The sequence below is a fragment of the Malaclemys terrapin genome, chromosome 1, assembly GCF_027887155.1.
Source record: "Malaclemys terrapin pileata isolate rMalTer1 chromosome 1, rMalTer1.hap1, whole genome shotgun sequence".
Taxonomy (NCBI): domain Eukaryota; kingdom Metazoa; phylum Chordata; order Testudines; family Emydidae; genus Malaclemys; species Malaclemys terrapin.
This window is the reverse complement of record NC_071505.1, coordinates 191,316,248-191,343,850: the sequence shown is the minus strand read 5'-3', so window position 1 is coordinate 191,343,850 and position 27,603 is coordinate 191,316,248.

Sequence of the window (27,603 nt, the reverse complement as noted above, 5' to 3'; positions counted from 1 at the left end):
TTCAGGATTTTCACTTTGCCACTCAGGGCCATCTCTGTTCTATAGACCCGTTAAACAGCGGCATTTTTTCTTTGCCTTCTTGTTGTCTTATGGTATTGCAGTGATATTTTCACATTATGGCCACATTCATGCTCCTGTGTCCAAATGGGGAATGGTTGGGCTAGACTCTGGGGGGATGTGTACGTGGAAGAGGAGAAGAATTCTCCTCCGATGACATGGAACTGCTCCAGGGAGGTTACATTTTTAATTTTGGTCCTTAAAGCCAGAGAGCCTGTTGACTGCTATTTTAATCTGCGAGTTTCATTTTGCATTAGCCATATTGCAGTGAACTGAGTTTTTGGATTGTGCTGTGCTATATTAAAATCCATATTTCAAACAATAAATGTTTTCCATTTATTCAGGCAAGTATCCTTTTCTACTGAGCCAAACTTTAAGGCAGCTAGCAAAACCTTTCAGTCATATAAAGCACCTTTTTCATCTTGTGCCAGCACTCTAATGTCTCCAATAACTTACGTTTAATTTTTAATACAGTTATCTATCATGAGTAATTATGTGGGCTGCTCACAGTATTCCATTTTCTGTTATGTGGTTTTTCTGAAGATTAGAATTTTTTTAAATAAATACCTTGCTGATGAATTTCATCTATAAAGAGATATTGAATCATCTCAGAGGTACCGTGTGAGATAGTTTGTTATATCCCTTAAAGTAACTTGAACACCCTTTAGATTTATGCCAATGTGCAAAGGAGTCTAAACTGGTGTAATTTACTCACTGAGGAGCCAGAACAATGTTTGAGAAAATACAAGTTACGGTAAGATGTAGTCTACACACAGATTTTGCACTGGGATAACTGTTCCAATTAAAGGGTGTAAATATATATATTTTCTTTAAATTGAAATAGTTATACAAGTACAATGCCTAGATTGGATGCAGTTATATTGATATAAAGGTGCTTTATATCAGGATAACTTATTCCCCTTCTCTTTCATATTGCTTGCAATGCTGTTGCCACACGCCGACACTCTATAAAGCTTTCACTACCATCTCTAACAGATGACGAAAAGCAACTTGTACCTGAACTTCAGCAAACTCTTACTCGAACATAAAACCTCAACAGCAATCCCATATGCTCTCATATAAACAGATTCATACATCTGACCGTCATGCCTTTCTTTGGGAAGTTATTCTGTCTTAATGTTACTGAGATCACTGTAATTATACACTTACTTTGAACTACATTATAACTACAGCCAGTTTATTGTAGAGTATATCTAAACATTTTTTACTGATCTTCAAGGATGGCTGTAGGGTTCTACCTTCTGAAAGCAAAATGCAAAATATCTGCTCCCTCAGAGCCCTGAGCTACTTACACAAGCATTTTTCCCCTTATGCGACAGCCTGTTTTGCATGTACAGTAGGAGAAGTTTGGTTTAGTGATCTATATTTGGGAATAAACATTGCACATGTATAGAAGGTTCATCTGAAGGGGCTTCTAGTGGCCACATGTGTTTTCTGCCTTGATCTCATTTGTGGATGTCTATACTGGAAAAATATCTGTACAGTAAAAAAAAAAAAAAGTTCTGACTTCCCTTCTGCTCCCTGTCCCCAGCCTGACCTGGCACACTCCCTATGCTGGGGACTCGATGTGGGACTGATGTAGGGCTGCTCCAGAAGCTCTATCTTAGCAGGGCAGGCCTCTGATGCAGGGGTATTTCTAGGGGATGTTTTAACCCTACCAGGGCAACAGAGAATCAGCACCAGCATTACTCTCATCATGAAAAGTGAAATGTTTAGTGTGCACACAATATATTAAAGAAACATTGTTCAGCAGAACCTAAAATCTAATAATATATTCAGAATAAAATACTGAAAACATAATAGGTGAAATCCTGGCCTCATTGCAATGAATGGCAAAACTCCCACTGACTTCAGTGGGGCAGAATTTCACCCATAATGTCTGAACTATCCAATTTATTTTGGTCACAGTCCAGGGTTTAGTTATCATTTCACATGTTGTACCACATATATACATAGCAGTGAATAATACAAGATGTGCAGGTAAATTTAAGGCTGTAATTCAATCAAGGACTTTTGTTGATGTCTTAAACTGAGAGTCGAACAGCTTAAGTAGTTTATGACCAGCAGCAGAATTCTCTCGATTGAATTACTGCACGGGCATTCAATTGTGCAAGTGTATTGCTATTTATAAGGCATGCCAAAGGCTGAGTCTAAAGTTACTGGTGGCAGGTGGTAACTAATGGAGAAGGAACAGTACAGTATTACAGTGCTATTTAAGAAAGGGAAGGGGATGGATTGCATTGTGTTCTCTGTTTATATAAAAATAATTATCAGAGTTTTTTAGTATTCAAAGTACATTCACCTGCAAAAAAACCCAGGGCACCTGTCCATTTTTTGGAATATTAACAATTGATAGACGTACCTGGTCCGTTAACTATGTGCATTTAGAATTTTCCTCAATTTAATACAATCACTAGAAACGATATAGGTATTGTAATGATGCTCACTCTGTAATATGATAACACCCTGTTAAATAGAAAGATCTGTTGACGATATTCCTATATAATATCTCTTCAAACAAAAGCTAATTGTTGTTTTTTTTCTGATATTAACATGGGAAGGATTTGTAAGCTTGTTAAAACTTACTAAATAAATAGTTAAAAAAACAATACTGATCAGTGCGCTATAGGGAATTAATAGTGCTACAGGGAATTAATTTCTTAATATACATTAAGCAAGGGGAACTCAGTGTTTTTATTTAAGAATACTCCCTGGGCCCTATTGTATAATTGGAGGATCTAAGCAATTCCCATTGAAGTTAGTGGGAGCTGCTCATAGACAGTAGTAGGAGAACTGGGCCCAGATATTTCAGTCTCCCTTTGAGATTTAAAGAAAAGGAAGTGAACTGAGGTACAATATATTACACTACAAAAGATACAATAGAAATGCTAAAACCAGGTGAAATTTTGTGAAAAATTTTCTGCCAGAAAATGCAGATTCAGGTGACTGAAACAATTCACAAATTCAAGTCAATTTTGATTAATTGTTTCATGGACGGGGGAGAGAAAAACAATTTTGGAAGTGTAAGGGTTGGTTCAGCATTCTTCCCCCACAACTTCCTCAAATAAAACAAAACCAAACCCCACCATTTTGACAAGATGCTTCATTTCAGAATTTACCTGAATGTTACTCAAAAATAAATTTATAAACATTTAAAAACCTCAAAATTGAAATGAGACATTTAGTTTTGGGTTGACAGAAACTTTTCAGTTGATGTGAACAAAGTTTTTTTTTTTTTTTTTTTTTTTTTCAACCTTTCAGTTTGTCAAAAAATTGAAAGCATTTTCATTTTGGGTTGACCCGAAATGAATTTTTTTGTGTTTGTTTGTTTTATTTGGACCTGCACTTGAACCACATATTCAATTATTCGGACAGCCCGACGGAATACAGTACCTATAATAGATACAATAGAAATACAGTATGCTGCAGTGGTTAGAAATCACTTGGACAGATATTTCTTATTTTCAGCACCTCAGTGTTGTGGAAGTGGGGACGCCCATGTCAGTGAAAGAGTTTATTGAATTCAAGCATTCAAAGACTCTCCCGACTTAGAGCTTTTACGAACTTGCATTAACTTTATATACTGTAACTTAGGCTGCAGTTTTTTCTCTCTCCATTTTAGGCCAGAAGAGCTTCCGAATAGGATAACTTTACCAGCAGCTTTCGAAGGGAGACAGATAGACCAGGCACATTCAAATCAACCATTTTCTGAGGCAGTCAAACCTCCTCAATAACACTGCAAGCTGTCCGTGTCGTGGGCTGTCATTGCAAATTAGAGCTGACAGCTAGGAACTGTTCACATAGATTTCCTATTTCTCCTTTTAAACGGCCTGTATTAAATCGCACCAAAAGGGCTGACGTCCTTAAAATCCATGCTATTATATCACATTAAAGGCTGTAAAAATCTGCCTGCTTTCACAAATTTCAAAGTCACTTGACATATAAGCTTGGTAGACGCATTAGAACCTTGAGACACATTATAACAGGCACACATGTGCATGTTCAACTGTATATAGAGCATCCATGCCCATCTGCAGCTTTCGAATATACACACCCAGCTTTTCACCTACATTTTTCAAAAATTTACATTGAAGGAGGAGCTTTTTTACAGGAAAAATAAGTGGCATCTAATTATGGTAGAAAGTTGAAATTGATCCTGGTGACAATATGAAGTATTTGAACATAACAAACACCTGATCCTTCAAACCCTTATTCAAAGGACTATCCCTTGTACACATGAGTAGTTCCACTGAGGTCAAAGAGGCTACTCATATGAGTAAGGACTGCTTCTGAGAGTAAGCACTTACTTATTGTATTTAGCATGTCTGTCTCTGGAACCTAGAGAGAAAAACAAAGCCTTAGAAGAACAGGGTTTTAAAATATTTATAGTAACTGGATACAAATGAAAAAAACACAGGCATCTGATGCAAATTTTCTGACTTTCTCCTTGCCAAGTTATGAGATTTTTCTGGAAACTAACAATTTTCTAACATACATTATACTATCTATATTTGCATAGCCTACAATAGAATTCTTTCTCTAAAAGAGCGCTTCAGCAAAAAGTCTCCAGAAAGTAAAGCATAGTATTATTATTATTTGTTGTCTGTGTTGCGGTAGTATCTAGCAGCCCAATATATGGACCTGGACCCTTTTGTGGTAGGTGCTGTACAAAAAGACAGTTCCTTCCCCAAAGGTCTTACAGTCTAAGTAAGGATTAATTCATAACCAATAGTATGTAGCATACAGACACGTTGATCAGATTTATATCAGAACTGTATTTTTTCAAGCTTGCAACATACTGCTATTCTCATGTACCACTGTTCTCGCACCTGGCTAGTTCTGGTGGCTGCATAAGGGGTTCGGTTTTGGCTCCACCAGCCCTCTCTTGTTAAGGTGTAATGGACGTGTTGGCCTTACTCTCCTGCCTGCCACAAGCCAGCAAACCTCATGTGGTCCCAGAGAGCCCATCTCTATTCCCCTTCTGTGGCTGCGATACTCCTCCCCTGCCCTCCGGTGTGTCTGCTTTAGGGAAAATTAATTCCTTAATGAATGTAAATATTTAATGTAAGGATTGATAAACAAGCTCACTTTGAAAATATAAACCTAACAAACTAGCCAAACTTTCCTGCCTGTGGAGAGCTTAATTGAGACTCAGGAGAAAAAGCACTTAAAGATGTTCTTGGAGCTCAAGCTGCACTACTTTCTTGTTCAACAAATGAGCGAAACAGTTCAAAATGTTCTTTCGGGGCTGAAACCTTCTGGTTCAAACCGCTCAAAATCCTTCTCATGCTTATGCCTTGACATGAACAAAATGTGCCCAATGCAAACACAACACACATGCACAACATCAGATTTCAGGTGGTATTGTAGTTTCACTGGTTCTTTTGGCCCAGAGACTTTGGAGCCATCTGAAGTGTTATAAGATGTTGTGGGAGACTGGGACCATATTTACAACCTACTTCATTGCAGACTGGCTTTGGCATTACTGCAAATGAAAGTGATCTCTTAAAATACTGAAGGGCCTAGATCACTGGTGTTCAAATCTCTAATAAAACAGACAGACATTGCAATTGCAGTCTGATAAAGCTGATTTTCAGCTATACAGGAGAAAATTTTGCCAGAGCTAGTGAAATCTATCTTCTCTTGTATATATATGTATGATGTATTCTGGATCCACTCCTTCTGTTTCAAAGCAAAGGATACTTTGATAGAAATCTAATTTTCACTGAAAGTGTATTGTCCCTTTTGTTTATCGTTCTGATAATACTGCATGTTTTGGTGCAATAAGATGTGAACTCTTGGAAATCAGAGACTGCATCTCTTTCAAGTATCAGGGGGTAGCCGTGTTAGTCTGTATCTACAAAAACAACAAAGAGTCTGGTGGCACCTTAAAGACTAACAGATTTATTTGGGCATAAGCTTTCGTGAGTAAAAACCTCACTTCTTCGGATGCATCTCTTTCAATTTGCCTCCTATTACTATATTCAAATATGGCTCTTACAGTCTCTTTCTAATGCAGCTGTGTATATACTTGGAAGCCACTTCCATGGTCACTGTTGATTACATTTTCTTTGACCTGAGGGTATGTTAAAGACTAATGTTGATTTTATAGGGACATGATAGTTTTCATTGTGTAGTTCAATATTTAAAATTAAAAACAAAAAATTAACCGATTGATTTTAAGCTTGCAAATGAAAAGCCACTGTCCTAAGGAAGAGGCTAAATCACGGCTTTCCCATGAGAACAGAGTAAGGGTCAGCATATTGTTGTGCTGTCCCATGAGCAATATGGGAGGGAGATTGTGGCTCAAAGTTTTACACCCTAGTGCCTTGCACCTCTATCAGTAATTTACATCAGTAGATAGCTTTATAAGCATCATAAATTGCTTTGAAGGTTCAGTGTCTGACTGAATGTACCAACTCATGGAAAATGTTATATTCATTTGTACCATTAATGACAACAGCAAAGGTATTTGCCAAAGGTTGCCAGGGAGGGAAGATCTGTGTGCTCCCAATCTGAAACTTTAGCCCTCTGTCCCCTGCACTAAGCCTGTCCCCTCCAAATATACAGGTACGGGGAATGTGCCATGGAAGTGGCTGATTCCCCTCTACACATTTCACATGGCTTGGGGGCCGGGTAAATCTGTGTACAGTGGGTCCCTTCAGAGTTTGGATTTATGGGGCATGATCTGGCCCATTGGTAACAGACAAGTAATGTTTTAACAGACTGTGACAATACAGTCTTGTGGAAAACATATGTACAAGAGATAGTCATCACAAAACTGTGGGGACTTGTCAGATGGACTAGGATGTGTTAAAGAAATAAGTTTCCAATACTACTTTCTGCATTTTTCTAATCTGACCACTGCAATTTTTGGGCAATGAACCAAATACAGTAGAATTAAACTATTTCCCAATTTTGTCTAACCTCAGGTATTTTTTCCCCCATTAATGCAGAAGTCAAAGATTTCTTATTGCAGAGAATAATCTGTTTTGCTACTAATAAAGACAGTGAAACCCATTGTTGCCATTAATTGGAACATTTAATCTAAGTATTAAAATACAGTGTTTTCATTAGGGTAATTCTACTGCATAAACGTTTTTGTCTATTTCCCCCCCACAAAAATTAGCGCAACAATCTTTCTTCTGTATTTTTTTAGCATAAAAATGTGCAAATAGTAAATCTAAGCTAAATAAACATAAGATGTACCACAGTAAAAGGAAGATATCAGGACAAATGATGCTGAATCAAACTTCCAACCACTAAACAAACCAGGATGAGAATCATTAAATTAATTCTGGTTTTAATTTTATTTTTCTTACTAAAAGAAAAAAGAAAGAGTCATGAATTCTTATCAAGTTTCCTTAAAGACAGGTTGGCATTGGCTCTGACTTCCTAAAATTAAAATTATATTGATTTTTCAATTTTATTAAATGAATGTTCCTTCTCGAGTTTGCTTTATGAAAAGAAAAATGTTTTCAGTGCAATTTCCCTCTTCAACCATTGCCTGTACTTGGAATGTGGAATGCATATCTGTGTCTTCCAAATTACCTGAACAAAGAGATTACTGAAAAGGGCCCTTTTTAAAGTCTGTGACCAGCAGAACTGAAGTTTTAGTCTCCTCTGTGTTAGGCAAATAAACAAAACTCAGCTAGTGGCAAGTTTTCCCACATGATGTTTTATTATTTTGAAAATCGTGGGTGAATTTTTGCATTGCAAGAAACTGGTGTAATACTGACTACTGAATAAGTGGGATGAGATATCTTCCCCTCTCCCTATGTCCTCTGACAGTGCAGCTCACTTTGAATGACATGAGGCACCTCTTATACTTCAGTTTATGAAACGCATTGATATTGATTCTAAGAGTGCGGGTACAAGACATCTGGAATACCCAGTCTGCCCAAAGCCAAAAGGAACACGAAGGCAGAGCAGAAGGACTGATTCAGCTCCAGTGGCCTAACAAAACAGACAAAAAATTCTTTTCAGGTTGACCCAAAATGATTTTTAGAAAATATTTTCAGTGAAATGAACACGTGGAAAAAAATCTGTTTAAGTGGAACAAAATGTTTTGTTTTGATTTTGAGGTTTTAAAAACATTTTAAATGGTAATTGAGGGAAATTCCAAAAGGGAATGGTTTTCCAAAACAAAAATGCAAAAACATTTTGTTTTGGGAATAACGAAACAAACCATTTAGATCTTTCTTTCTTTCTTAGCTGAAGTAATTCACCAAAATTGGGCTGAATTTGTGAATCTGCATTTTTTGGTGAAATTTTTTTTGTACAGAAAATTTGTTGTCCAGCTCTTCCATGTGGCAGCCTGCACTAGTGCTCTCCTATGGAGCCATGAATAACATTTGATGCTGCCCTTCCATGGGGCTAATCTCCTCTTCCAGTGCAGCAGTTGCTGTCACTGCAGGTGCAAAGGTATGTGGGTAAATGTTCTCACAGGATATTTCAGGGCAATGGAAAGATTCAGAGTGAACATGCTGGTGTTAATTTGGTGCACTCTTATTGTGCTAATGGTGAGATTTTAAGAACCAGTCCTCATTGCTTCGCAATTTCAATTCCCGTCTTAGCAGAGCATTTCACTAGAAGAGTGTTGGGGAAAGAGAAATACTAAATATAGAACACATGCAGTTTCAGGTACCCATTGTGTGAGTGGTTATGAATGTTCTATTGGATCCTGAACTACTCAGTTTCCCTTTTTAATTATTTTACCCCCAATACAAAACAGTAATCTTGTTTTAATTGAGGTAGTCAAGATGGCAAATATTATGGAGAGGCCATAGTCTTGCCATAGTAAAGATTGCAACCAGCTTCCATTGTATAGCCCTGGTTTAGCACCCCTAGAATTCTGGCTTGCAAAACTGGTTCAGCCTGAAAATTTTCAGATTTATTCTGTAAGCAAATGGAAAAAGCTTCTATAAAGTCTGGAGGCTTTTTCAACTTACAGCATTAAAAATTATACTGCTTTGAAAGGTTGAGTTGTGTAACATTTTTGTCTCCCACTAGCTCAAAAACAGCTTGTCACTACCACTACACAATTTTCATATAGTATTATGTCTTTGAAAATTTATGCACCGGCTAGCTTATAAGAAAATTGATTTTAATTAAGCAAAAGTTATGAATGATTTTTGTTGCTAGCCTGTAGGAACAATCTTGCTCTCATTCATTTCAATTTGGAGTTATGGTATTAGTCTTGCTCCCACAGAGTTCACTGAGAGTGGGATCAATCACATATATATATGCAAGAGTATGTTTAATTCTATTGGCTGATTGCAGTTTAGAAAGAACATAATGGCCCTTCTATAGCTGGCAGCTAATACAGTTCTTCCTTTACCTCAGTGGTAGAAGCCTGTTTTTTGGGGAGGACTATGGGACCAAGGTTCTAAGTTAGTCTCTTTAGGTGCTTGTTGTTTGTCATGGAGAATTGGTAGCTTCTGAAGTGAAGGTTGCAATGAGACTGATTTTAACTGCTTTTGTTGATCTTTTAAAAAAGTTCTCATACTGTTGTGTGCTTGAATGTGTGGCCAATTTAACTATATAGTAAATGTGTATCCTGTCAGGTGAACGCTGGATAACTCAGGGCTTTAAAGAAAACTTTTCCATGGCCAGTCATGTTTTAAAATTAATAATGTGGTACCCCGTCCCACCTATCATCTGTTCCAAAGGGAAAAAATGAAAAATGTTAAAATAGAATCAATGGGGAATTCCAAAAGAAAAAATTTTGTTTCAAAAGCCCACTAATGTTGCTTAGTGACATAAATATACTTCTCCCATCATGTAATTTACAAAACTCAAGCACTTAAAAGCAAGGAAATGAATAATTAAGAACATCCTAAATCTTACACTGCCCACATGATAAAGAAACACATCAATCTTATAAAGTACAAGGAAGTACCCATTTCATCACAATGCAAGAACTTCCACTTCGACTCAAAGCAAATACTCTTGTTTCATCAGCAATTCCCAAACGTAAACACAACACAAAACCCCTCTGCAAAACGTAACAATTGTCTATATACACACTAATGCGATATATTGATCAGCCTCAAATATATAGGTCCACCTGCATATCTAATTTGACCATCATGTCTTCCACTTTTCCTATTTCAACGGCATTTGCACTGTTGGTAGGATTTTACTAAAAATTCTCCATCAGTTGATAAAGATATCATCTGATGTTTCCAGTTTAACAGAATTTCCTAAGAAAAGGTTTTAGATACCCAAAGTCAGGATAAAAATAATGCAAAAAACTGCCCAACATTCCAAGGGCCAGAGCTAAGGTTGTTGTGCTGTGATGAAATAAACATTTATGTGTAGCTGATGTAATAATAATGGGTGAAATCCTGGTTCAAATAAAATCAATGGAAAATTTCCCGTTAACTTCAATGGAGCCAGGGTTACAACAAATATGACTCTCGTATGATCCAGCCTCCTTGCAAAGTTCAGGCAGTGGAAAGGTAGTAGGTTCTGGTTGCTGTGGAGGGAAACTCTACTAGGGTAAATCTGGTGGAGTGGCTCCTGTGCCAGCTGCCCCTATTCCAGAGTACTGTGTACCTCTGGGTCAGAGCATGGCTGACTAGAACTCTGCTCAACATTGTAAGATCATGTAGAGTTCCTCTCAGTTGCTCAAACTGACATTGGGCTGGCACAAAATAAGGGAGTAATAGCTGGCTTCCTGTGGCCCCTCTTTCCCGGTGTAGTGAGCCAGGCTTGAACACTGACAGAGAAATGAGTTTTTGTTTATCCAGTGGGCAGTGTAAGACTAATGGCACTCTTATCTGTTCATTTCTTTATTTTTAAGTGCCTGGGGTTTTGTAAATGATCTGATAGGGTATTTTATATATATAAATTTGTTACTTAGCAATCTTAATTGGCTTTGGAAACAAAGTTTCTGTTTTTGTATTAATTTCTGTGTGACAGTCTCATGGCATCAGCAAATAATGAGATGTGTAAAATCATTGTGCTGAGATCCTGATCCCCTCTTGTAAAGAACTGAGGTGTTTCTTTCCATAGAGGTAAAATAATTCCTCAAGATCAAATTTGGAAGTGTCTGTGGCATTGTAGAAGGTAAATATAATTCTAGTTTCTGAAAGAATAATAATTCGTTTACAGACTCTTTCCTCTTCACTGGAACTACATAAGAAAATACCTTTCTTGTGATATTTTTACAGGAAATACCAGGAAACTGAGCATTCCTACCTTATGGTATTTCCATAAGAACACACACTCTTGCTTTATTTTATTGAGAAATGCTGAAAAATAACCTTTCTTGTGTTACAGTATGTTCAGCAAAAGACCCCAGGAATACCCTTTCCGTAACCATTGACAATACGAGCTTTCCAAATTTCATACTTTTACCCCTAGACTTAGTTTATTTCTCAAAAAAAGCTCACAATGCAGTAGCTCACAGCTTTGTGGAAAGCTTGTTCCAACACTGCACTCATATAAGTGGAATGCTCAGCTTGGCTTCTGGGATTCCTAGGTTTATAAGGATGGTGTGATGTCTATAACCATGTGTTCTGAAACTGGTGGTCACCAACAGGTTTCATGGGGTCATGAGGAGGTTTCAGGGGATTGCAACCATCCTGTTTTTTTAATGACTAGATGGAAATTATTTCTAAAATGTTTTTGTGTTGTAACATAGGGCCACATTATGGAAAATGTTGAAAACTGCTCTCCTACGCTGATATTTTAGCATCCAAAATCATAGATGTCATAATCAGTAGTTTCTCATCCTTTCTCCTTTCAGATCCCCTGCCTCTTTCCCTGGGTCTCTCTTTCTTCTGAAGGCTACCAAGTTCCTTTTTCTTCTACACACCAGTCTTCTTTCCCCTTCTCTCATTAGGCCACTCTTTCTCTTGCTTGCTTCCTCTATCTGTGTTATAAGATTCTTAGCCTGCCTGCAGACTACTCCTGATGTTCTCTGTCCTTGCCTCACAGTCTTGTTTTAAACATTTTGACATAATTTGTTCATAAAAGCCCAGGACTAAGGCCTTGTCTACACTACAACTTTGGGATATATTTAAAAATGTTTCAAACATGGTCATGCCTAAACTCTTTTTTAAAACAGTTGGGTGCAGCAGTGTTGGAACAATTTTTATAGTGAGGATGCTGATGATGGAAACCATGTATTTGGTTATTGTTATTACTACTTCAAGTGGGGGTGTGTGTGGCAGCACCTCCAGCACCCCTAGTTATAGCACCACTGGTTGGGTGGGGCTATGAATGGGTCTAAACCATGAGTGAAAATTTGAGCCCATTGAAGTCAATGGGAATTTTACCATTGACTTCATAAGAGCCAGAATTTCACCCCCTGTGCATACACAGTTTCAGAAGGACATAGTCCTGTGCCTGGAACATGGTTTGGCCTTGTCTGCGTGCCTGGACAAACTATGCAAAACTGTTTGGCGGAAGCTGAGTTTAGGAAAGCATTCAGCCAGAGTTGGCAGCATAATTGTACTGGGTGGCGCCCCAGGTATTAGGGGGCCAGGGACACAATAGGCTGTGTTCAACTAAATAAGCATATTTATATAAACACTCACTACACTTCTAGATACGTGGAATAGATTGAAGACTTGAAGCACCAAATTAAATGTTTACCAGTCAAACACTGGCTATAATGTATGGAAGCAGTGTGAAGATTTCTTTACACAGTTCTCCTAACGCCTGGCAGTCCTATTCTTATTTCAGCTCTTCTCTGGCAATTCCTCTTGAGCTATGGGCTGGAAGATCTGGGGGCACAGAGGGGCTTTCATTACACAAGGTGAATCAGCTGAGGGCTGGTAAGCAAATTCATAAAAAGTTCTAGGGTGAAATTCTGGTCCCAATCCCATTGAAGACAATGGGACTTTTGCCACAGACTTTAATGGGGCCAGGATATCACCCACGTTTCCCACTAGAAAGTTCTTAGTTCGCAAATCTCACTTGATCACATCTTCCCTGACAAAGTGACAGTGAAGACTTGGACTGTTTATGCCGCAGGCCATTAGAGCTTCTCATACCTCAGGTGACTTTATGGATATCTTATTTGACAAATTGGATTTAAATGCATGTTGAAAAATGACTTTGTACTGTCAGAGCTCATTAGGTTTTATGCACAAAACAAAATCATTATTCAGAAATTTGGTATTGCTTTACTAAAGTGGGCATCTATTGAATATCTCCAATGCAATTGTTCCTTCTAATATGGTAATTCGTTATCTGTATTTAATTATCTGCAAGGTGAAAGGTTGCTGGGCAGAGTTGTTCAGCAATAGCCCAATGGAAATTTTTAAGTACTTTCACTCTGGGCCTGCTGTCTTTACAAATCAATCTTTCTGCTAATGACAACCAATACTTTCATATGTGATTACAGACTAGCTCCATCTTTTCATGAGCCGAGACTCTTTGGAATCATATGTATTGATCTTTTTAATAGAAGTCAAGAAAAATGAAATTACCGTGGCTTCTTGTTGCAAAACTATGACAAATGGGAACTTGGAAAGTTATGGAAGAAATTTTTTTCCTGATGTGGATTATTTTAATCACTAAAAATGATGGTCTTTTTAATAATGTTTGTCTTTCCATTATGCACATTTGCAGCAAAGCCAAATATTGTTTTTATATTACTTTATGTAACCACATTTGAGCAGAGACATGTCAGAGCTACCTGCTGGGAAACTCAGGTAACGCCAAAGAGGATGTGGGCAGATTTGTATTTTGTTGGCAACTGCAACAAATTCAAAGCAATTTATACAACAGCAATGTTTTAAAGGTCAACTGATAAGTACTTGTTTTTTGTATATGTTTTACCCTCCATTGCTTGTAATACTCTCTTGCAACCTCAAAAATTATATTTCTTTCCCCATTAATTTAGTTCTTTTCCAACTGGCACCCATGAGTCCCCCCCCCCCTTCTTGTTTTCACTGGAAATAAAATTAATGTGGCTTTGATTTAGGTTTCATTTCCCCCCTTGTTTGTAAACCAAGGGCTTGATCCATTAGTAGGGTGACCAGATAGCAACTGTGAAAAAAACGGGACAGAGGGTAAGGGGTAATAGAAGTCTATATAAGAAAAACTCCCCAAAAACATGACTGTCCCTATAAAAATGGGACATCTGATCACCCTATCCATTAGTATTTACACAGCAAAACTCCTATTGTATTCAAAGTGTAAAAACTATAGGACTGGGCCCCAACATTAGATTATGCTCCAAATACTGTTTGTACACCTGTGCAAATAAAATTGTCTACCTTAATTTCTCATTCTTGTGCTATTTGGGTGGCCAGCAAAAACATATTGAAGGTCCTACATAAACTGCAGTTATTCCATTAGTTGATTAAGATAAATCTCAGTGAGTTAGTACCTGACAAAAAAATGTGGCCAAATCCTGAGTGGTGCAAAGGATATATAATTTCCATTGATATTAATGGTAGTTGAGAGTTGCCAAGCACCAAATAGGATATGGTAGATAGATATTTAGAATATGGAAACACTTCTCATCAAATTATACAAATCATGTTTGGGGATCAGGCTATTTTAAAGTGACTTTTATAGATTGTGATGTATTGCAGGTGGAATGTGTTAGGTGACAACATGTTGTGACATTTTGTATCTAGCTAGATAAACTACACTATTCCCAAACTACATTAGAGAAACCTCTGTTGAAGAGAGCTCACTGCTAATAATTGTTGTGAATATCTTTAATTATTTTCATAGCAAATAGTGAATGATTCAGGATGCCTTGAAACCATCCATACAAAACAAGTACCAATATTTTCTGTATCATTCTTAGGCTTCAATTCTCAAGCACTTAATACACACGAATAACTTCGCACCCATGGTTCAATGAGAATATTTACCTCTACGAAGTTACTCACATTCAGATGTGTTTGCAGAGCTGGAGCCTAAACCAGTGATATATCTGACATAGAAAAGTCAAATTGCTCTGCCTGGGCCGTTTTAGTCACAAAATGAACAACGTTGGAAAAAAATCATATGGGCTCTGATGGCTTGTTTTGAACTGTAGGAGCTCATTTTGTCAGCTTGTTTAAATACAGCATCATGCTGCAGTTCTATGCTGCAAGGTAATAAATATTCTTAATGAAGTTCTGTGAAACTGTCTTTGTCAGTGTTTTCTGTTAGTACAAAAATCAGACACCAGCTCCCTATTGTTCTGTGCTTAATGAGGGGGAAAACAGGACAAGAGGAACACTAATGCTCCTCCATTCTGTTTATTTTAGTTCAGCAACCTTCTGGCACACATCTGTTCAGACTACCGTGTATTTCTCTACCATTTATGGCAGAATATATATAATGCAATGTATTACAGTGTCACAATAGTGAGGGATGAAATAATACTTTTATTGTAATGCCTCAATCCTACAAACATTTAGGGTATGTCTACACAGCAAAAAGCAAAACAGAAAAACCTCACAGCAGCCAGTCTCCAAGCCTGGGTCAAACTGACTCAGGCTAGTGCTACGGGGCAAAGAATAGCAACGTAGACATTCGGGCTCAGGCTGGAGCCCAGCTCTGAGGCCTGGTGAAGGGGGTACTCAGAACCCTGCTCCAGCCTGAGCCTGAATGTCTATGCTGCAATTTTTAGCCCTACAGAACAAGCCCAAGTCAGTTGACCCAGGCTCTGAGACTCGCTGCTGTGGGGTTAATTTTTCTGTGTAGATGTACCCTTAGACATATGAGTGTTTTTAGTCATGCAAATAGTTCCATTGAGCTCAAAGGGTTTATTTGCCTGAGTAAAATTACTCGGGCATGTCTTCACTACCCGTTGGATCGGCGGGTAGCAATCGATCTATTGGGGATCGACTTATGGCGTCTAGTGAAGACGCGATAAAATCGATCCCTGATGGCTCTGCCGTCGACTCCGGAAATCCACCGTGGCAAGAGGCGGAAGCGGAGTCGACGGTGGCACGGCAGCGGTCGACTCGCCACCGTCCTCACAGCCAGGTAAGTCGACCTAAAATACGCAACTTCAGCTACGCTATTCACGTAGCTGAAGTTGTGTATCTTAGGTTGATCCTGCCCTGTAGTGTAGACCTAGCCTCAGGAGTGTAAGTTTTGGTAGGATCCCCTGAATAGTCCTTATTTACTTGAGCAGTCTCACTGAAATCAACAGTGGTACTTGAGTCAGTATACAGGGAATATTTGCATGTATGGGTATGCAGGGCTGGGCTTGTTTTGAATTTCTGAACTTTTTTTACCCCCAGTAAGTCAAACCTTTGGGCTTGATCCTGAAAACCATTACATGTATGAGTAGTCCTTATGCATGTGTAAGCGTTTGCAGGATCAGCCTTGTGATATTTTCTCCAGGATGATTCAGTTTACAAACTTAACAAGAAAGGAAGAGTGTGCTACTTATTAGGGATAGAAGAACAGTCCAAAAACAAAGCAGGCATAAGTGGGTGGCCCATATGGGATATGTTGTATTTTCAGTATGTTAGATCATGTACTATTTCATATGAATTTTTTCTCTACTTCTCTCTGCGTCTTCTTTCAAACTCAGTCTGCACAATTTTTCTTTCACTCTGTTCTTTTACTCAATAAAATTATTAGCCTCTTCCCTAATCCTTATTCATACAGTCTATTTTCATTTAGATTTTATGGATATCATTATTAAAACTCACTTGTATAGAGCTGTGCATTTACACAGCACTTTATAAATATACTATAGTTGCTGTTAGAATGTAAGCATTGCCTTTTAGGCAGCACACAGGGGCACCTAAGATATCACAGTTATTTTATTTCCTATTTGAAGTGTAGAGAGAAACTGTGTTATCATAGGTGCCACTTGTATGGTAACTTTTGACTAATGCTGTATTTTTAATGTTAACCAATGTATAAGAAGACATTCTCTTATTCTGGTTTCAGAGTAGCAGCCGTGTTAGTCTGTATCCGCAAAAAGAATGAGACTACTTGTGGCACCTTAGAGACTAACAAATTTATTTGAGCATAAGCTTTCGTGGGCTACAGCCCACTTCTTCGGATGCATAGAATGGAACATATATTGAGGAGATATATATACACATACAGAGAGCATGAAAAGATACTGGGCTATCTTGATTATCACTTCAAAAGTTTTTTTTCCTCTTACTTAATTGGCCTCTCAGAGTTGGTAAGACAACTCCCACCTTTTCATGCTCTCTGTATGTGTATATATATCTCCTCAATATATGTTCCATTCTATGCATCCAAAGAAGTGGGCTGTAGCCCACGAAAGCTTATGCTCAAATAAATTTGTTAGTCTCTAAGGTGCCACAAGTAGTCCTGGTCTCTTATCCTGAAGCACTTACAATGAAAGGCAGACCCAGACAAACCAAGAATGAGAAGCTATGGAACAATAATTCTGGGTAGAAAGCCTACTGTGGAAGAGGTGATAATAGCTACTCTATCCAAGAATACTACCTAAGTAGGGATTTGAAGGAAGAGAGGAGAGAGTGAATGCTTGAAAGAGAAGAGAACATAAACTGTTCTAGGTAGAGGAAGTAACAGGAGCTGTGGCTTTGGTGACTTCTGTGTGTACTGCAAATGAGTGGATGTGATAGCAAAGAGATTAACTAGTTTTCACTGAGAATCTTGAATGTTGCTCACTGCTGTTGGATGGAAGACTGAAACTTAGTGAAAACAGTTCGGTGACATGAAGTGCCAGATTCTGTGAACTCACACAAAGAGTTTCAATTCATCTGAGCTAATTGGGTTTCTCCCCATTTTAGGGTGAAAGAGTCTTTGAAAAGAAGTTGGTTAGGGTTTACAAAGGTCAGGTCTTGACAGTTATACTATAGTTCTTTGTAGTATCTAATACCTTCTGGTATGGCAGAACTAGTTAAATCTCTCATTATCACAGAATGACCAAAATTCTAGTTATCTAAAATGGAAAAATATTTGGGCTTGTTGCAAATTTTCTGCTGAAACTGTTTTGTGATAGAAAATTGATGTTTTGAGCAAAACAACCCAAACAAACCCACCCATTTTTTCATGAAAAGTTTGTCTACTTTCTCTGGAAAATTTGATGTTGAAAAACCAAATACTCTAAAGCTAAAAAAGATTTGTTCAGGTTTTTTGTTTTGGTTTTGTTGGGTGTGTATGAAGTCAGAGGAAAATCAGTCAAAACCCAAATATTTTAATTTGGATATGCTGACATGGCGTCTCATGAGAATTGCAGTTCAAGTGCCTCACACTCCCATTCTCCTTTGTGGACTGGGTTCCCCATCTGTACTATCTCCCATAATGAACCATGGTGACTCAGCAACAGGAGTAACTGTCCTGTATCATGGGAGATGTAGTCCTGTCAAGGGGTCCAGTGTATAGTGGAGAAGAGGGGTCTGAGGCACATTGGCAGCATTTCCAAATAATTTTTTTTATTTTTGGCTGAAAAAATTCAGTTTTCAGCAAAAAGTATTTTGGTTTTTCACTGAAAATTGTCAGTCTTTGATTTTTCAGCCAATTTCCAAATTTTCTGCTGGATTTTTTCCCCCAGACACCTCTAGAAAATACAAACACCCATGACATTTTGATTTAAAAACTTGAAAAACTCTAGCACCATAATGGTTGCCTTTTTGGCCTTTGACTATCCTTTGACATTTCCTAAAAATTGCCTAGATAAAATAACACTCTTAGGGTTAATGTTCTGCTGACTAGCTTTAAATCATTCCCATTGACAGCTAAATATCAAAGCTGTCAGTGGCATGGGGACTATTTATTCCTTTATATACTCAACCAAATTAACAGTGATCATAGTAGCAACATAAAGCTTATCAAACCTCTATCTCTATTTAAGATTCTAATCCTGCTTCCGTTGAACTCCATGGCAACATTTATGACTACAGTAGAAACAGGATTGGGTCCTAGAGCTTGCATGAATGTCCTGTATGCAATGGAAAATGAGTCTCAGCGTACTGAAGGCTGCTGATGGCCAACAAAGAGAAATTCATGTCTGTAAATGGAAGTGTGACAGTTGGCAGTGGTCTCTCTAACAGAAATTGTTTTTCCTCTGGAATTTGATAACTGTTAATTCTTCATATACTTGGTTTCTGCCAATGTACATTGTACTTTTCACTGATAGGAAATTATATTGTTAAACTCCACATGAACTCCAAGTATTAATGTATAATGCTTACCAGCAAAAACAAACGGCAAATGTCAGAGAAAATTTAATAATTAAGCTTAATAAAATAAGCTTTTTGAAATCTTGCTTTATACATTTTGGATAGAACTATCAGTCTTGTTAAAATGAAGCCAGGAATGAAATGCACTGCATTGTTAATTGTCAGATGATCAATTGATTTAACAAGGAGACTGAAAATACTGCTTAGAAAAACTTTAAATGTAAGTTTAGAGTATGGTTGATTTAATATTATCTCTCTCTCTCTCGAGCGGTCAGTATATGCTTATGATATATGAGGAAGAGAGTACTTGTTACTGTAATATGGTATGGGATTGTTATCTGTGTGAATTTGGGGTAGCTACCTTATTCATGACTGAGCGAGGCTGGTCATCCTAACTGAATGCTAATAAAACCTTTGCAGCACATCATCATGTCTTCTGTACGTGCCATATATTAAAATATTTTAGAAATTATATATAACATTTAAAAATGTTAGTGGGCCTTTTCTTTGATATTTCTCTACCTATAAAGCTAGGTGACTTAATTACCATAGGCCTAGTCCTCTTTCTATTAAAGACAATGGCACAACTCTCATTAGGCCGGATTCTCAGCTGCAGGCAAGGATCATTCAGCAAAACAAAGGAGAAGGGAGCAGAGGTGCCATCTATTCACTTTCCCACACCTCTAGCTGAAATGTGGTAGGTTGTGGTAGACACAAGTTAGAACAACCTACAGACAGGAGCGAGGAAGATGAAGAATGAAAGATCTGGAAGGTGGAGAAGATAAGGAATAAAAAGTGGAAAGTCATAGTGCTTTGGTTCTGCTGACTGAAAAGACGAGCAGTGATGTGAAAGGAACAACAATATTTGAATTCTTAGCAGAAGAGATGTGACATATGGGTTATGAAAGGTGTGGGGAAAGGAGGGATGGAGGAAACAGCAAATAAGAAAGATTGGAGATGGAGAGAATCATTCTGGTCACTGGCAACTGGCAAAGGAGAAATACAGAAGGAGACAGAATTGGGGATAGTGGGTAGGGAATCAAGAAGGAAAGAGGAAGGGTAATAACATCAGGAAGTTTGATAAGCATTAATGGTAATGTGTAAGGAGTGAAAAATATTGTTAGGATGGCAACTTGGAGGAAATGATCAGATTAAGAGGTGTGAGATGATAGCTAGTTGTGCAATAGATGAGTTCTATCAAAGGCAGGTTTATCGTTTGGGGAGACTTTGAAGAAAGATGAGGGCAGCTGGTGAGGAAGATATGAAGTGGAGGAGGAAAATATGGGCACAAGACAAATTGAGGTGAGACAAAGGAAGGGGCGGGACTGACTGAAATTAAGGGAAAGAGATGTCTGTATGGAGTAGAGGTAGAAAAATGGGTCTAGGGGAATCCTTTTGCCGTGTCCTGTCTGGAGCTTGAGCTCTATGTGAAATGCTGAAGCTGGCACCAGAGCAGTGCGTGCACAATGCTGGAAAATATTGCTGGTTTTGGCACGCTGCCACAAACATGCTGCATCCAGCAACCCACAGGTAGGAAATGGCAATTTTCAACAGCTTATAACTTGGCCAAACTATGAGGCCACCGAACCTACACAAACATTTAATTATTCTTGAATACTGTTGCTCTCTCTTTTCTGAGGCAGTTTGACAAACCTTGGATACTAGCAATATATATTGATGAAGCAAGTGGCAGTCTCCTCAGAAAAGCTTCCTAGCAAGCTGTGTTCCACTTCAGAGTTTTTCTTGGGACATCTCATAACTCTTGTGGACAATAAAATGTCCAGATGTTACTGAAGAGATGTCAGAGTTTTGATTTGAAGGAAGATGTCTTTGTATTTTTGTTCTAATGATTTCCATATGCCCCTCAAATGAAGCAGTGTTTTTCATCTGTTTCTTTGGACATCCATTGACTAATTCTGTATTAATCTTGAGTAAGTGTGACAGATACCTCGCCAGAATCTTTATGATGATTAAGCAGTGCTGAAGACGACTTTGCTCAGCTGTGAGATGAGAATGTGCTGGAGGGATGGATGGACTAATCTTGGCATTTTACAAAGTTCGAGGTTTATGAACGTGCAACATAAATGTACCGTAATGCAAGAAACTGGGACATACATGGCTTCAGAACATCTATTATGTGCCCTAATGTGCTATTTCAAATTCTGGCCCAGCTGTACTATTAGAGTTGGGGGCGGAATTGCACAAAACTTTTATTAGTTGAAAAATGCAGATTCCGGTCAATCCAAATGTTTAGCAAATTCATGTTGGTTTTGATGAAATGTTTTGGCTTTGAAAAAGAAAAAAAAAAAGAGAAATGTTTGTTGGACGTATCAAAATGGTTCATTTTCAAAACAGTTTTGATTTTTTTCAGTATGGATTCACCAAGGGTCTTAAGCATCTAACTACAACATTTAGGTGCCACTGGAACTCACAAAACTAAGGAGGAGGTGGCAGCAGCTGGTCCCTACTGCCAATAGCTCAGTGGTTAGGGCACTCCGCTGAGAGGTGGAGATACAGCTGTGACACCTAACCACCAGGCCGTCGAGTCATTCTCTCCTTGAGTCTCTCTCTGGCCTAATGAATATTTGTAATTGTGTAATACAATGTGGAACAGCTTCAACAGGAGAGACTGAGAGTAACCTACCCCAGAACAGCCAATATCCTGGTGGTTAGGGGACTCACATCGGATGTGGCAGATCTAGATTCAAGTCTTCCCTCCAGAGCAATGATTCACACCCAAGTCTCCCACATCCCAAGGGAGTGCCCTCACCACTGGGCTGTTGGGCATAAGGGTGCACCACTGCCAGCTTGTCTTCTTCAATGCTGTAAATGGTACCTAGGTCCCCTTGTGAATCTAGACCTTTGTTTCCAAATGGATAAAAATGTCTGAAATCCAAGAGAAACACTTCATTTGACCTGAATTTTTTTTTTTTTGATTTTCAGAACAGTTAGTGAACCAGTTATTCACACCCAGCTCTTGTTCTTAGAGCCTGTGAGGATCCTGTTGCAGGACTAGGGCCTTTCTGAATAGTTGAATGATCAGCCCAGTGTTGAAACTAGTGACTTTCTTATAGCTGCTTCTGACTTTAGGCTCCTGCTGGATCATAAATAAGGCTGCAATTCTGTCATGGAGTTCACTGAAGTCACAGATTCCGTGACTTTACGTGACCTCTGTGACTTCCTCAGCGGCTGGTGTGGCTGATTTCAGGGCCGCCCCAGACACTGCCAGGGCCGCCCTAGAGCCAGCTGCTCGGGCACCCCACGGCCAGCCGCCCCAGCCACTGCTTGGGTAGCCCTGGGCAGCTGGCTTTGGGGACTGCATGAGCAGTGACTGGTGAGGTTGATCCCAGGGACCGCCCAAGCGGCAGTCCTGGGGGCGGCCTCAGGCAGCATCTGAGCAGCAGTCCCGGCAGCTGCACTAGGGACCACCAGAACAGTGGCCAGTGTGGCTGGCTCTGGGGAGCACCCAAGCAGCAATCCTGGGGTGTCCTGGGGACCCCTCAAGAAGCAATGGTCCCGGGGTGGCTGGAGGCCAACCGTAGAGTGGTTCCTGGAAGCAGTGGCCAGGGGGCAGACAAACCCGAGCACTGGAGTAGGGCCCTCCCCCCAGTAAGGGCGCCCTGGAGCATCAGGCCCCCAGAAGTAGAGATTTAGTCACGGGTATTTTTGGTAAAAGTCATGGACAGGTTCACGGGTCATGAATTTTTATTTATTGCCTGTGACCTGTCCATGCTTTTTACCAAAAATAACCGTGACTAAATCTTAGCCTTAATCATAAAAAGTGTTGTGACAAAGTTCCTCCTCTTCCTTGGTGGTCCTGCGCTTATTGGCGGATTTGCTCGCTTCACAGATCCACCCTGTGGGTCAGGAAACAGTCCAGAGACCTTCCCCTCTGGTAGAAGCTATAGTCCAGGTCAATTCCTCCTGTGTTTGATCAGGAGTTGGGAGGTTTGGGGGGAACTCAGGCCCGCCCTCTACTCTGGGTTCCAGCCCAGGGCCCTCTGGACTGCAGCTGTCTATAGTACCTCCTGTAACAGCTGCATGACAGCTACAACTCCCTGGGCTACTTCCCCATGGCTTCCTCCCAACACCTTCTTTGTCCTCACCACCGGACCTTCCTCCTGATGTCTGATAACGCTTGTGCTCCTCAGTCCTCCAGCAGCAAACCCTCTCACTCTCAGCTCCTTGTGCCTCTTGCTCCCAGCTCCTCACACTAACTTCCTCTCCTCTGGCTCCCCCTGGCTTGACTGAAGTGAGCCCTTTTATAGCATCAGAGGGGCCTTAATTAGAGTCAGGTGCTTAACTGCCTCACCTGACTCTTAGCAGGTTAATTGGAGTCAGGTGGTCAATTAGCCTGGAGCAGCTCCTGCTCTGGTTACTCAGGGAACAGAAAACTACTTATCCAGTGACCAGTATATCTCCCTTCTGCTACTCTGCTGTTCCCAACTGATCTGGGACTATCACAGTATGTAACATATTTGTTTTTAATTTAAACTGAACTCAAAATGTAACATATTAAAAATGAGGTTTAATGGGTTAGTATCAAATTCTGGAAGTTTTGCCACTGACTTCGATGTGACATGTAGCCTGAAAACATTAGATAACAACTATTTACATACTCTTCAAGCAAGTATACAGGGCACCCATCAGTATCACTATTTTGCTCTCTATTAGGGCTCATTCCAAACCCCATTGAAAACTATTGAAAAATTCCCACAGCCTGAGTGGGCTTCTGATAGGCCTTAGAGCAGAGTTCTATAAATACATGTGAGTAAATTTAGTTTTGTGCATAAATGTTTCCAGGATCAGAATCCTTAATGTAGACCAAGACCGGTAATACATTTTGCCTCGGCTGGCTCAGTTATGACCTATATTTATCTACCGAGTGGATGATGACGACATTTCCCTATGGGAAAATATTAACTACATAACCTTTTCCCTGTCTTGCATATCATCATCATCATCAACATTGTCAGATGTCAAGTGCACTGTTGTGATGTTAGCTCACATTCCTTCAGTTCAGGCATATATCACTGCCAGTCATACCCTCTGGATTCTTAACTACTGAGTGCCGCTCTTTGTGTGGCTGTGTGACCATTAACCAGGTTTGACAAAAAGAATGTTTTTACGCACTGCTAAGGAAATCCTTGGTCAAGATAGCTTTCCCCTACTACTTACTTGCTGCCAGGAAGCTCTAAATAGAACCTCTGTAGCATTTTTTTTAAAATTACTTCACATTGGAGTTGAGTTATGGACTTTGAGCCAGAAAAATTAAGCTGTATTGACCCTGCTGAAAGGCCATAGAGCTCACTGTCAGCGGCGATGTTTCAACGTTGTGAGAGCATGTGCATATCGTTAATGTGTTAATCTAAAGCATATAGATAGGGTGTGTTTGTATCTAATATATTGGAGGCACTGATATCTTCTCACTCGGTTTGATAAAACTATTATTGCCCAGCAATAAATCCTTTCAAAAGTTGCTTCTGCACTTTGTTCCCATTTAAGGTTTTACCATCACTGCTCACTCTTCCGCTGGAGTTTGGCAACACAATGTTGCCTTCCTCTCACAATTGTATCTGGAGTGGCAGGAGTCAGATGATATTTGTCATACGGGCCCAGCTGCTTGAATAGATTGCAAGAGAACCTCAGTTTATTTTTTTTAAAAGTAAGTGTTGTAACAAAGTTCCTCCTCTACCTTGGTGGGTCATGCGCTTGCCTCAGAGATTCATCATGTGGGTCAGGAAACAGCCCAGAGACCTTCCCCTCTGGTAGAAGCCACAGTCCAGGTCAATTCCTCCTGTGTTTGATCAGGAGTTGGGAGGTTTGGGGGGGAATCTGGGCCCACCCTCCACTCCGGGTTCCAGCCCAGGGCCCTGTGGACTGCAGCTGTCTAGAGTGCCTCCTGTAGCTGTGTAACAGCTACAACTCCCTGGGCTACTTCCCCATGGCATCCTCCCAACACCATCTTTATCCTCACCACAGGACCTTTCTCCTGGTGTCTGATAATGCTTGTACTCCTCAGTCCTCCAGCAATATACCTTCTCACTCTCAGCTCCTAGTGCCTCTTGCTCCTAGCTCCTCACATGCATGCTACAAACTGAAGTGAGGTCCTTTTAAACTCAGGTGCCCTGATTAGCCAGCCTGTCCTAATTGATTCTAGCAGTTTCTTCTTAATTGGCTCCAGGTGTCTTAATTAGCTTGCTTGCCTTAATTGGTTCCAGCAAGCTCCTGCTTGTTCTGGAACTGCCCCTGTTACCTTACCGAGGGAACAAGGGACCTGTTTGTCCTGAGGGCTAATCTACCTGCCTTCCACTCTTTTGAGGTTGTCCTGCTGGCCGGTTGCCCCCCTGGCTGTTGTTGCTGCTGTGGGGTGGTCTCTGCTGGTGTGACCCTCAGAGGGGAATGTGAGGTCCCACTTTTTCCATCATCTCTGGGGCCTCCCCTGGCTAGGTTGCTGCTGCCCTTGCTGCTGGGGAGCTGTTACTGCTGCTGGAGCTGAGGAAGGAGTAGAGGAGGCCTTGTTTTGTGGAGGGGGTTTGTAACATCCTTGCTTCTGTGGTGGTAGGTGCCTTTGTCGTGGGAAGCTGGGGGAGTGGCCTGGAGCCCTCCCCCTAGTCCACCTGCTCCCCTACTGCCACCACCACTGCCCCCTCCACCTTTCCATCTGCCTTCTGGCTCTGTTCTCTACTCCCTGGCCCAGCAGTTTGCTCTGCCCTTCTAACCATCCGGCGGGGCTCTGATCCCCGCGTGCCCGTCTCGCTGGGCCACGGGGCTGGCAGGGGGGTCCAATTGGGATGTCCCGGGGTCCGTGACCCTGGTCCCTGCTGCACAGAGGAGCGAGATGCACTCTTTCTTGGAGGACACTCGTGGCTCCACGAATAGAGTGCATCTTGCTCTTCAGCGCTGGGGCGATTTCCATCTTGTTCTCCAGACCGTGAGGGCCATTATGGGGGAGGGCAAAGGGACAGGGAAGCAGGATGCTGTGGCTTACCAGTGGGCCCGTGGCTTCCGTGATGCCCTGCTGGCTTTCGGGGTTGGTCATGGTTTGCTGCGGGGTCCGATGGGAGCCACTAGCACCCCAGACCGCGAGGATCATCCCCAGGCCTCCTTATGTCGCCGTCCATCTTTGCCACTTTGAACCTCCGCGGCTGTAGGTCAGGTCTCTGCAGGTGCCAGGTGCTCTCCTTCCTTCGGGATGGGGGGTACTCGGTTATTTTCTTGCAGGAAACCCATGTGGATCCAGCCGCCGAAGCGAGCTGGCGGCTGGAGTGGGGGGGGACAGGGTCTACTTTAGCCACCTTTTGGCCCGTCAGGGCAGGGTGGCGACCCTGTTCTCCCCGCACCTATAGCTTGAGGTGCTGGGGATTACCGAGGTCGTGCTGGGTCGCCTGCTGCACCTCCGGGTTTGGATGGAGGGGCTAACGTTGTATCTTGACAATGTCTATGCCCCAGCGTCCGGCCCGGTGAGAGAGTGCTTCTTTCAGCAGGCATCTGCCTTCCTCGATACTTTGGATCCTCGCTAGTGCCTGGTCCTAGGCAGAGACTTCAACTGCACTCTTGAGGAGTGGGACCGCATGGGGATTGAGCCGAGCCCGACCGCTGCAGACGTCCTCAGAGAGATCGTAGTCCATCACTCCTTGGTGGATGTCTGACACGACCACCACCCGGACGACGACACTACGTTCACTTTTGTCTGGGTGGAAGAACAACGGTCGAGCCACTCCCGGTTGGATCGCATCTGTTTCTCTCGTTATCATCTTTCGCAGGCCCACTCCTCCAGCATTCGGCCAGCCCCGTTCTTGGACCACCATTTGGTGGCTGTGACGGCCTCTCTTTCTTCTGAGAGGCATTTCAATAACAGCCTGCTGTAGGATGTGGGATTTGTGGCATCCTTCCGGAAGTTTTGGCTGGCCTGGCGGGAACAGAGGCATGCCTTTCCCTCAGTGCGGTGGTGGTGGGATGTGGAGAAGGTGCACGCCCGGCTCTTCTGTCGTAGCCACACCCGGGGTGCCAGCCAGCGGAGGGATGTGGTGATAGAGCAGCTGGAGCGAGAGGTATTGGAGCTGGAGAGGCGTCTGTCCACCAGCCCCGGAGATCCACCCCTCTGTGGAGGGTACCGAGAGAAGTGGGAGGAGCTCTGGGCCCTCGACGATCTTCGGGCCCGGGGTGCCTTCGTAAGAGCCCGCATCCATCTCCTGTGGGAGATGGATTGTGGCTCCCGCTTCTTCTATGCCCTGGAGAAGAAGAGGGGGGCGAAAAAGCACATCCTCTGCCTTTTGGCAGAGGACGGCGCCCCCGTCACAGATCTGGTGGAGATGTATGAGAGGGCCAGGGCCTTCTGTGCTGGCCTTTTCTTCCCGGATCCAACCAACGCTGATGCCTGCGGCGTGCTTTGGGACGGACTCCTGACGGTCAGCAC